This window comes from Vanacampus margaritifer, chromosome 3, assembly GCF_051991255.1.
Source record: "Vanacampus margaritifer isolate UIUO_Vmar chromosome 3, RoL_Vmar_1.0, whole genome shotgun sequence".
Classification (NCBI taxonomy): Eukaryota; Metazoa; Chordata; class Actinopteri; order Syngnathiformes; family Syngnathidae; genus Vanacampus; species Vanacampus margaritifer.
The window spans coordinates 27,225,495-27,236,631 of record NC_135434.1 but is presented as its reverse complement, the minus strand read 5'-3'; the positions used below and the strand labels follow the sequence as shown (position 1 = coordinate 27,236,631).

At 40.3% G+C, this 11,137-nt stretch overlaps 1 long non-coding RNA gene and 1 other non-coding gene across 2 annotated transcripts; both read right to left on the bottom strand.

The window, feature by feature from the left end:
- Positions 1–620: 620 nt before the first annotated feature.
- Positions 621–8,739, bottom strand: LOC144048425 (uncharacterized). Its single transcript, XR_013293347.1, has 2 exons — positions 7,921–8,739; positions 621–7,197 (listed from the first exon to the last, which is right to left on the bottom strand). It is a non-coding gene; the product is annotated as an uncharacterized LOC144048425 (long non-coding RNA).
- Positions 8,740–10,717: 1,978 nt separating this feature from the next.
- LOC144049718 (U1 spliceosomal RNA) lies at positions 10,718–10,881 on the bottom strand. The gene has a single exon (XR_013293706.1). It is a non-coding gene; the product is annotated as a U1 spliceosomal RNA (small nuclear RNA).
- Positions 10,882–11,137: the final 256 nt, after the last annotated feature.

Below are 11,137 nucleotides of genomic sequence, written 5' to 3'. Positions count from 1 at the left end.
TGCAGCATTTCACTTTCCTCTGAGCTCCCGATTGGTGGGGCCGGCCTGCTCCCCTCCCCTTGCCCCTCCTCACCTGTCCCCTCTCCACCAATGACAGGATTTGGAGGGAAATTTGAATTTCCTTCAGGACATTCAATTTGTTTGTCACCTTCCTTTTCATTTCCTTGTGCCATTTCTTTTCCAGCCTTCAGTTTGTTGGCAAATGATTTTGGACAATTTCTGTAGAGGTGGTTAGTTTCCCCACAGAGATTGCACTTTCTGCCATTGGTACATTCTTCAAAAGTAAGCCCAATTACTCGACATTTTCTACAAATGGTTTTCTCACACGCTTCCGCCAGGTGTCCATGCTCACCACACTTGCGGCAGAGCTTGGGCTGACCCTGGTAATGTATGTAGCCCCGGTTTTCACCCAAGACTATCATTGATGGGAGATGTTTCAGGCCCTGGAAGCCCTGGGGGTCCTGCCATTGTTGAATGGGTACCCGCCAGGCACAGTTCCAGATGCCGTCCTCATCCCTCACCTTCACAGCCTGGCCTTTGAAGGTATTAGTTGATTACTATATTAAGTGTAATCTTTGCGTGTTCAAAAATAATTGAAAAATGAGATCTGATGAAGAAGCTTCTTTTGCAAAAGATTTATTTTAGGAGCTCCTAAAAGACACAAGACATGCTTACATTCAAAGGTGATGTTAAGCCTCGAGTGTGTCCATATGAAAAACACACAGTCGCTTTATAGAGGAAAAAAGCATACTCCTCCTCTGAGGCTGGACAAAGGGTTAGCAATTATAATAAACAGACAAGTGATTCATTGACATGTTTACTCCAGTTTCGTCCAGAGCCGGAAATATATGACTAGACAGGTACGACCCTGCGACCTAGACTCCCTAAGACCCACAGTGTTATCAACTTGAGAACATGCATGCCTCCCATGTGCATTCCTGTCTCACCAGCTGGAAGGGAGTGAAAAGTGTTATTCCTTACACTACAGTTATATGTCCAATATATTTCACACAAACATTATCAGTTAAATGGCATCTATATACTATAAGTAAATTCATAAACAGTAAAAATATGCATAGAAAATGTTAAATGTCTTCAGTCCCTCAATGAACAAACTATATTTGTTCAAAATAAGACATTAAATCCCTTAGAAATAGTCTAGAGAAAAATTCCAGCCGGATCTTCATCTGAAGTCGCCACCGCGGTCATAGCTTTAGAAGTTACAGATTCAACCATCATATAAGACGACTTGTTTTGTACATCTTGCTTTTCAATGGCTGTGGCAATAAGCCGCGTGCACAACGATCTTAAACAAGGAATACAGCAACAACCGCAAGTTGTCAAAAAAGCTGAAACCAAATTTTTATATCTTCCAAAAGCATCCATCCAGTTATCCAAATTGACGTATCGATACCGGACTGCTCTTTCATTTTTTTTTTAAGTGTTCGGAGTCCCTCAATGGCATTGGTTAAACTTCCATCCGGTGCAGTGTTATTAGGAATAAAAGTACAACATTGTTCTGCGAACATTGAACAAACACCACCCCTTTCTGCAAGTAACATATCAAGGGCTATACGATTCTGAAAAGCCATTAAAGATGTAGCTGACAACTGGCCGTGTACTGCTTCGAAACCTGATTGAGTCCAATTTCCTAGTCTTTGAACATTGTAATGTACATAATTAATCCTATCTACATTTTTGTTAATGGTACACCACCAGCAAATCAAAGATTCAAAACCTGAAGCCACCTGGTCCGCAATCTTATACTCATCTGGGACCCCGCGTGGCACTCCAATCGCATCTATGTATGTGGGAACATTTTGATCCTGCCAAGTGGATCTTTTGGCCCTCTGAAAAGAATGAGAAAAATTTGGTTGCCAAGTATTAACAATTTGCAGAAGGTTATCAACCGATGTAGGGAAAATATCTACTGGCAGAAGGAGGGTGATGAGAGCACAATATCCCTTCATATTCAGAGGTAACTTATCAAATATTCGGCTGTCCCCACACCACCACCAAATGTCAGCTCTGGACTGAGGCTGGAATTTACGACCCACATCTGTTGCTGAAATGCAGTGAGTGGTGTGGTTCAGTCTTCCCAATTGTTTCCCAGTACCTGACATTTTAATACATGAAAAACCACCATCCGCCACTTTATTTGAAAAAATAGGTTTAGTATCTTGCCAATCAACCAGTGGATAAACTTTATCCCATTTAGAGCATTTATCATTGGGGACAGTTTTATTCATTAGTTCCATTACACATTTATCCTCTATTTTAACAGGAATCACCCTCAATAAAGGTCTTGGGCCCACACATACGACGCAATCTTCTCCAGAAGCCTGTGCTGCTGCATTTGCTAACAGCAGCCAATTATTACTGCCACCAGACAGGCCCGTTGTTACCCGAAACCATTCACTTACTTCATCAATTTGGACACTAAAAGCTTCTACCCCAGACTCCATTGTATATTTAGTCATTTTAGGTTGTTCTGTCTTACTCATAGTTTTATCAATGCAAATTTAAATTGGAAAATAGGGATCAGTTCCAGAGAACCATGCCCACAGCATTAGGCCATAACAAAAAGTGTTATTTATGGTTACATTAGGTGGCCGGATATTACCTTCAGGAAAAACAAAAGTTAATTCAAAATGATGTCCCATTCTCCTCAATGTTACTCTCTTGGCAAAATAAACTGCCTCCCTACTGGAACCTGGCGGCCAGTATTGGCCATTTTGGGTGGTAAGGAATGTACTCCAGTCCAGTCGTAAAACACTACCTGTCAAATACCACCAGTACTTGAGCCAAAGGCCCCCCTTCGTCGGCCCCCCACTACTAAATCCCTTCAAAGATTTAATGGGGAGTTTGACAGATGTGTTTGTGTTAGGAGCAACGGTCAGGACAATTGAGTTATTATACGCCCAGTTCATTATCCACGGAATTTGGGTGGAAATAACATTTCTTTTATCACGGTGTGTTGTATTCAAACTCACGTCAAGGGGTTTCATGAAGAACCAAAATGGCACAACAATTAACAAGAGAAAAACCGTTACAATGCAGCAATTAGTAGCAGAGTTCTTCATCGAAGCCATCTTGAGAAGAAGTTCTTTTGTCGAAGGAGAAGGATGTTCGTCAGTCGTTGGTTGATGATATCGTTTTTTTTATTTTATTTTTTTTTATTAGAGGCGTTGTCAGCCTTTTTCCGAACCCTGGCTCACTGCCAGAGATCGCAGGAAAGGTCACGGGACTTCATTCCCAGTGTGACTCTATCCTTGTGAATTGATGAAAAGGGGCATGTGACTCAAATCACCATTGAGTGATTTCTCCTTCAAACAGCAGATTGACACTTGGTCAGCTTTGCCCATGGAAAAGGCACTACAATGAACCTCCTTCCAGGACCTCCCCCGCTGCAGCTTCCCTCCTTGGACAGCTTGTCAGGTAGACACTGGAAACGGCGTGGTGGGGCTCGGTGAGATGGCTCCAACTGGTGTGGGCGTAGATCATCAGACGGTTGCCCTTGGTGGCAGCGTTGAACCAGAAACAGCCGACCTTGTAGATGAGAGATGATACCAAGTATCCCCTTTTCGATACAAGCGCACCGCACAGGATGTACGCTCCTTGACCTTAAATGGACCTAGCCAATGAGGACAAGACCATTTCGGTTTAGTTACTTTCAACCACACATATTCACAATCATTTATTTTTGAAGGAACTTCTGGTTAGTTATCTGTTAGCTTAGAGAATGTAGACACTATCTCTTTAATTACCGGGGGCCTCTCAACGAGTGACTTCCCAGCGGAACATTAGGGGCGGGAAACAGCCTGTTTTTATGACCCTCAAAAGGAGTCCAACCTTTTTATATCTTATGAAGTTTTTGTTTTTTCAAATGGGTTCGTCTAATCCAATATTCCTAAGAAGCCCTTATAATAGTAGATAATGATTAATCAAATATTTTACCATGATATTTACTGTTGTAGATTTAGCATAAATGTACTTTTATCATACATCAAATTTCTGTATTTTTTACGCTGTTTTTTATTATAGCAGTGTAAATCATTTAAAAACAACATCATCTTAACCCAAAACTGCTCATGTCCGGCCGGGCCATAAACAGTCTGAGAAGAGATTTATATATATTTATACCTTTTAATAAACACTGCAGTCCTACAGTTCATTTTTACAACTTGTCTCATAAAATAATGTCCACCAGGTGTCCCAATGTTCCTTCCACACCTAAATGGCAAATTCCATGGGCTCTAGAAATTATACTTTTCAATTGTTTCTGAAATTGAATATACTTACCTTATTTTCTGCTATTCTGGTTGTCTTTTGTCATCTTTGTAGAACTTACTTCCCTCCAAGTCAAATCCTCCAATTCTCCGCTCCATTCTTTGCCTGTAAATTCCTCACACCAAACTTCATTCTCACATCAGACTTCCTTTTGATACACCGACAGACCAGTCATTCTCACATCAGACAGACCAATCATTCTCACATCAGACTTCCTTTTCAACAAACTCAGACAGACCAATCATTCCCCCATCTGATAAAGATCAATTTTGATCATTTCAGACCTGAATGTGAAAACTGCAGCCGCTTCCAAATTGCTGCTTCAAAGAGGAAAAACAGACACCTTGTGTCCTGTAGATTAAAAACAACCAAATTGTGACAATTTGGCCAACACCAGAACTATAAAAAGATCTCCAGCTGAGCTAGCCATGAGCCATAAAAAAAAAACCTTTGAGGCAAGAGTTTGTAATATAAATTTGAATCCTGTTCAGGTAACTTAAAGTGGAAAAAACAACTCAAGCAGATGTAAATTAAGATACTACAGCGGAGGACTTTTAGGGTCAGGAAGAGAAGAATTATTATTATTATTATTATTTTTTTAAACAACCCCATTAATCTATTGCAGGTCACAAATCTTCCAAATATCTGCCATCTCAACTAGTAAAAGAAACGAGTTATAATCAGAAAAACAAAACCCCTACTTTAAACCAACCAAAAAGTATTCTTAAAATGCCAACTAACCTCACCTCTTCTACAGAGTAGTGGGGGCTTGTAAAAACACAGCAGGGAACTTTGCCTTTGTGCATTCCCCGTGGAATCCAAAGATCAGTGCTGTTGAGCTTAATCAAAATTAAAAATTTAACCAGCAAATTCGCCGTAAGTGTTCCATATCTGAGTCCAATCCAGAAGCTAAAATTTAAAAGGAAAATGGGCAAAAAATTAGAAGACCAAATTCAACAAGCATCAAACAACGGAAAATATAGTATTAAAGATTAGAATAAATTTTATACTACCCTAATTCACATAAGCCGTTCTCAACTTCCGAAACTGCGTTGCTATAGATCACATCTCCTTTACCGACACAGTACAGAGTGCAAACTGTACTCAAAACAGACCAAAATATGACTCAAAGGCCGATCTCAGATGACTCGAACTTTGAGTCCACACTGGAGTTCATATTCCTTTCTGTCCTTGTTGATAGCAGTTTATGCAGGGCAAAGTTCAAAGCAGGCCTTAGCTGTCACTGGAGACCGCTGACAGTTTCATCAGGACGGCTGTGATGAGAGTTTGAGATGTCTGCTCAAAGAGTTGATGGACATTTTGCTCAGATAATTCATAAGAGTCATTGAACAGTCTCATGGCGAGCGGATTTGCAGTATACCATCCTTTTCGCAGTCCGTGTGATCACTTCCCCCCCCGAAAGTGACCATTGTTCAGTTCGCCGTCCACTCTGTGCCCAACAGCCAGGTTATTCCAGCACGTTGGAGACACCCAAGAACAACACCTCTCGTCAAAGATTGAACCTGCCTGAAACATTTATACACTCGGAACAGACAGAGGGAGATGAGATCATAGCAAGAGATTTATATGCTTGTTATAATTAAAAAAAATAATAATTTTCTCAAAAAATATGTATTTTGTAGTTTCATCTAAATATGTTCTACATTATAGCAAGTAGTATTACTATATTTACGCATATGTCTACCATAGACTCCTTCTTCATTACATGTTACCTTAAATTATGCCTCCACATGGAGGGAAGTCTCAAATTCCAGGATTTCTCAGACTTCTAGAATGGGACTCAGATAAGGACAAAGGTTAAATCATTTTCACACCTACGAATGAGTTATCAGAGATGCAGGGGAAATATAAAATCAAAAATGAAAAGTCTATTTCAATTAAAATTTGGTTTTATTACTTATTCAACTATATTAAAAGTTGGTTTTATTACTCATTCAACTATAAAAACACAGACCAGATTTAAAAATAATAATAATAATAATAATATGGATAGTGGCCTGTAGTTATCATCTAGACCTCTTTATCTTTCCGCATTCTTCTCTTACCTAGAAAAAAGAAAAAAAACTCCCATTACAGAACACATTGCCCTCTGACTCCTATTTTCCACACAAATCCCCCTCCTCTCTTCCAAGACACAGGGAAGGAGCAGAAAAAAGGGGAAGGGAAAATCACATTCAAAACCTATTTTTTTTTCTACATTCCTATACGAAAAACAAACGCCATTATCACACCAGTCTTTTCTACTCAAAAACAACACCAAACATACAGTTAAAGATTTTAAAGAAAAACAAATGAAATATCCATCCACACAACAGGAACAATTTGATTTTGCCTTAGACGACCCCTGCTATTCACACACACAACAGACTACAAGTCTCCAAAATGGAGACAATGGGAGAGAGGACTAAACTTATCACACCCCCTTTCATTTTTCTTTAGTTTAATTTAATTTTAACAGACAACAGTACAAATCACCACCTTCTTAAAACAGCAGCTCACGGCCCCCATCCTCACAGACCTTTAGTCCCTAATCAAGCGTGGGGGGAAGAGCTTTAAAAATTGTCACAGACAAAGGCAGAATTCTCCCCTACTTTCAAAATATGCAGATTTCCTGCTTACCATTCTTTTTCACCCTTTTTTGAGGACAAAGAATTTTGGAGGGAAAAAATTACTTTCCACCCATCTTTTCTTTCTTTCCTACACTTAAAAATCACTGTCTCAAACAAACTTACACTTCCATTCACTTAACTTCTGCACTTTCCTCATCTCCACAAAGGCAGTGAGGAGAAACAGACCAAACGGCCATTTTGATTTCTAAAATCTCGCTAGAACATCACACAACACACCTTTCCCATTGTCAGAGTCACACAAACAGTCACAAACTCCCTGCAGGCACACAAACAAGGAAAAAAAATCACACAATCCACACATTTCTTATTCCCAATTAGAGATTCAGTTAACTTCCAAACCACCCGGATAGCCCCCACTTTCCTTATCTAGGTCTCATTCGATTACTCAACAATTCTCTCAACTATTTCAAACTTTTGGGGCACATACGCACACACATACCAACTAGAAAAATTCCCATTATAATCACACAATTGACCCTAGTCATTTTATAACAAAAAAAAAACATTCTCTCCTAATCACACAAGTCACACATGCTCCAGATTAGTACGCCATCTAGAACCAATAGACTGTGCAATCTCCGCATGGCGAGCCAATTCCAATCCAAAAATGTTTTGCCTTATTTAATCTATTTTCCGGGTCATGTCTCATTTCCAACAATTTTAAATTGGCGGAGATTTTAGCCTAGCATTCGCCATGCGTTCATCTAACACGTTGTCGTTAGCCGAGCCGTGGCTAGCGGACTCGCTCAACACAGCTTTACGAGCAACTTTCACAGAGCTACCCAACGCAAGCATTCTAGCGTTAACCAACATTTGGTCCACGACCTGACATTGTCGTCTCACTTTTTTCCATTTAAAGAAAATATAGATGTGTCTTTCACGGAGTCAATCAGCATTTGGCGCTGTTTTACACAAGCAACTTCTACAGACTTCATTAATGCAATCAGACATGTCTCAGATTTTAACGGTGGGAACCAACCTTTATCACAATTAGTCCGCATCCATTCATTTAAAAGATTTTTCATCTTACGCCGTCGCCGTGGTGGCAGCGCTTCAGCCATGACGAGTGTTGCGGCCGTGACTTGTTCGCTTAGCGACAAGCTTTGAGTATGGACCGGAAGTTTACGCAAATCAAACCACCCTGAGTCTCGGTCAAAAATGTCGTCCATTATATGTAGTAATTTAGTCGTTTATAATATTTATAAAGTCAGTGACGTCTCACTTATGATACTACAATACAACAGATCAAAACTATTCTCATTAATCCCCCCAAAAAATTATTATATATATATATTTTTTTTTAGAAAAATAAAAGAAAAAGGAAAAACGAAACAGAAATCAAATATCTTTTTGCGCGACTTAATAAATACTTATCCGGATCTTCGCGGGCGGCTTCTTCACAGCTCTCGCTTCCAATGTGAATGACATCACACGAGCGGCTTAATTCATAGCTCTCGCTTCCAATGTGAATATCACACGAGCGGCTTAATTTGACACAACACACACACCCCGCGGAATTATGTCCCACGGTTTTTAATAACCCACAGCACACACACCGTGTAATAATACCACACGGGCGGCTTATCCTCTCCGCTCACTCCGAAAAATTATTCGGAGGGCTTATTCATACCAAAATAAAAATAAAAACAAGACAGCCTATTCCACCGCGGAACCAATCTCATATGCCGTTTCCGAACGGCGGAGCGCTCCCACTTGACGTCACTTCCGTATTCAACGGGCCAACCCATGCATGGTTCAATGTCGTAGTAATTGTCATAATCGAGGACTTTCGCGTCCCTCCGTAACCAATACGACTCTAAAACCCCCCTAACTTGTTCACAGATCTCAAATACAATTTGGTACGGACGTAATGCAGCTCTGAGTAATCCCAAACAAACAGAATTTCTCTACGTTGATAATTTGTCCACTCACCTTGTTAATATTTGCGCATTTAGAAATTCAGTTGTCCAAGATCATCACAGCTGTTGCAAAAACGTCCCAATTTGTCGCCGTCGAGGGTCACCAATTGAAGGTATTAGTTGATTACTATATTAAGTGTAATCTTTGCGTGTTCAAAAATAATTGAAAAATGAGATCTGATGAAGAAGCTTCTTTTGCAAAAGATTTATTTTAGGAGCTCCTAAAAGACACAAGACATGCTTACATTCAAAGGTGATGTTAAGCCTCGAGTGTGTCCATATGAAAAACACACAGTCGCTTTATAGAGGAAAAAAGCATACTCCTCCTCTGAGGCTGGACAAAGGGTTAGCAATTATAATAAACAGACAAGTGATTCATTGACATGTTTACTCCAGTTTCGTCCAGAGCCGGAAATATATGACTAGACAGGTACGACCCTGCGACCTAGACTCCCTAAGACCCACAGTGTTATCAACTTGAGAACATGCATGCCTCCCATGTGCATTCCTGTCTCACCAGCTGGAAGGGAGTGAAAAGTGTTATTCCTTACACTACAGTTATATGTCCAATATATTTCACACAAACATTATCAGTTAAATGGCATCTATATACTATAAGTAAATTCATAAACAGTAAAAATATGCATAGAAAATGTTAAATGTCTTCACCTTTTACCGTGCAATATCTACCCAGCCAAAAACAAATGTCTTCTGCATTCACTGTCTCATTAAACATTCTGACAATAACTGTTTTAGCAGCATTGTCAGTCAGTCTTTCAACATTGAACACAGAGAACTGGGCTTTCACATTTTCAAACCGAGTCCAAAATTCGCGAAGGTTCGCAGCAGAGGTGAAACTGAGATCGAATCCTTTACTGAAGGGCAACGTTATTATACAATTCAGATCTTCAGCTTTGAATTGCAGGGTTTGTTGGACAAGCTTTCTGGAAAAGTCCAGCCTGGACATCCACAGAGGCTCGCCACCATCCCTTTCCCGAAACATAAATCGGACACTGTGGTGCCTCCGCATGCCGGCATATGTAGCCGACATGTCGGAGACAACCACTGAGTCACAATTTTTGACAAATAAAAATCCAGCAAACTTACCTTTGTCGTTCTTCTATAACAGAAAGATTCAACAACACAAGACACAATACACAATACCCCTGCAATTGAGTTCGATTCACAGCCACAAAGGCATAGAATTGTCGCTCAACAGAGGCGATCGCAGTCTTTGCCAAAAGGCCGAGAAGCGATACCCACAAAGGGTCAGAGGCAAGAACTCAATTCCAGAGACTACAACTTTAAGTTGCGGTTACACACATCACCCGACACGCCAAACAACGCATCGAACGTGTTGAACATTAATGTGAATGTTTTCAGATGTTCGTGTGTTTGTGCATGTTTTGTGTCACGTGCTTCACGTCGACCCAATAGAATTCGGCATTAAACCATGGATGAATAAATAAACTGAACTCCTTCTGCCGTATGAGAATAGATTTTTAACTGACGAAAATAATTAGTCATTTGCAATAACACTCGGTTGGTATAATGCTGTGGCTGAAACAGAGCAGCCGTTTAATCAACATTTTGACAAAAAGACACTTATTGGCTACTATTGACTACTTCCTGTTTCCTGCTTGTTGGCAAAATGACAGTAGCACTCGATCGCCGTTAACGTAGTGGAGCTGAACTACCTCTATTCATCAATTTGGACGAGAACCCTTCAAATTATTATAATTATTCCTAACTACAGCTGAAGTACTTTTTAAATTACGGTCAGGGTGTTTCTGTGCGGAGCGAACTCATGTGCATCCTATCCTGATTTTTCTCATGTATTATTATTCACATATTGATCAGGGGAGAGCGCGAACGCAGTCCCCCACTATCAGAAATTATGCAGTCGAGATTCCCACATTTGGGGAATTCGCAGGGGTCAGCACAGCCGGAGTGCAATGGCTGAGACTCACCCTGGGTGAACCACCTTCTTGATCATGGTATCTCCCCTGCCAGGTAAGTATGAGTTGGATGCGGCGCGAGCACGAGAGTCATTCACGCGCACACTATGTGAAGCGATGGTTTCATATCACGTGAACATATCCAAGTAATGCTTTTTTGACGTCACAAGCAGACCAACACATTCGGTTAGGAGTGTGTTGGATGTGCATCTAAAATGCTACTGCCACCTACAGGACCTCCATTCACATGACATGTATACTGTCACGATCACAAAACTTTTAATAACATGACAGCAAAAGTTGCACACAAATGAATATC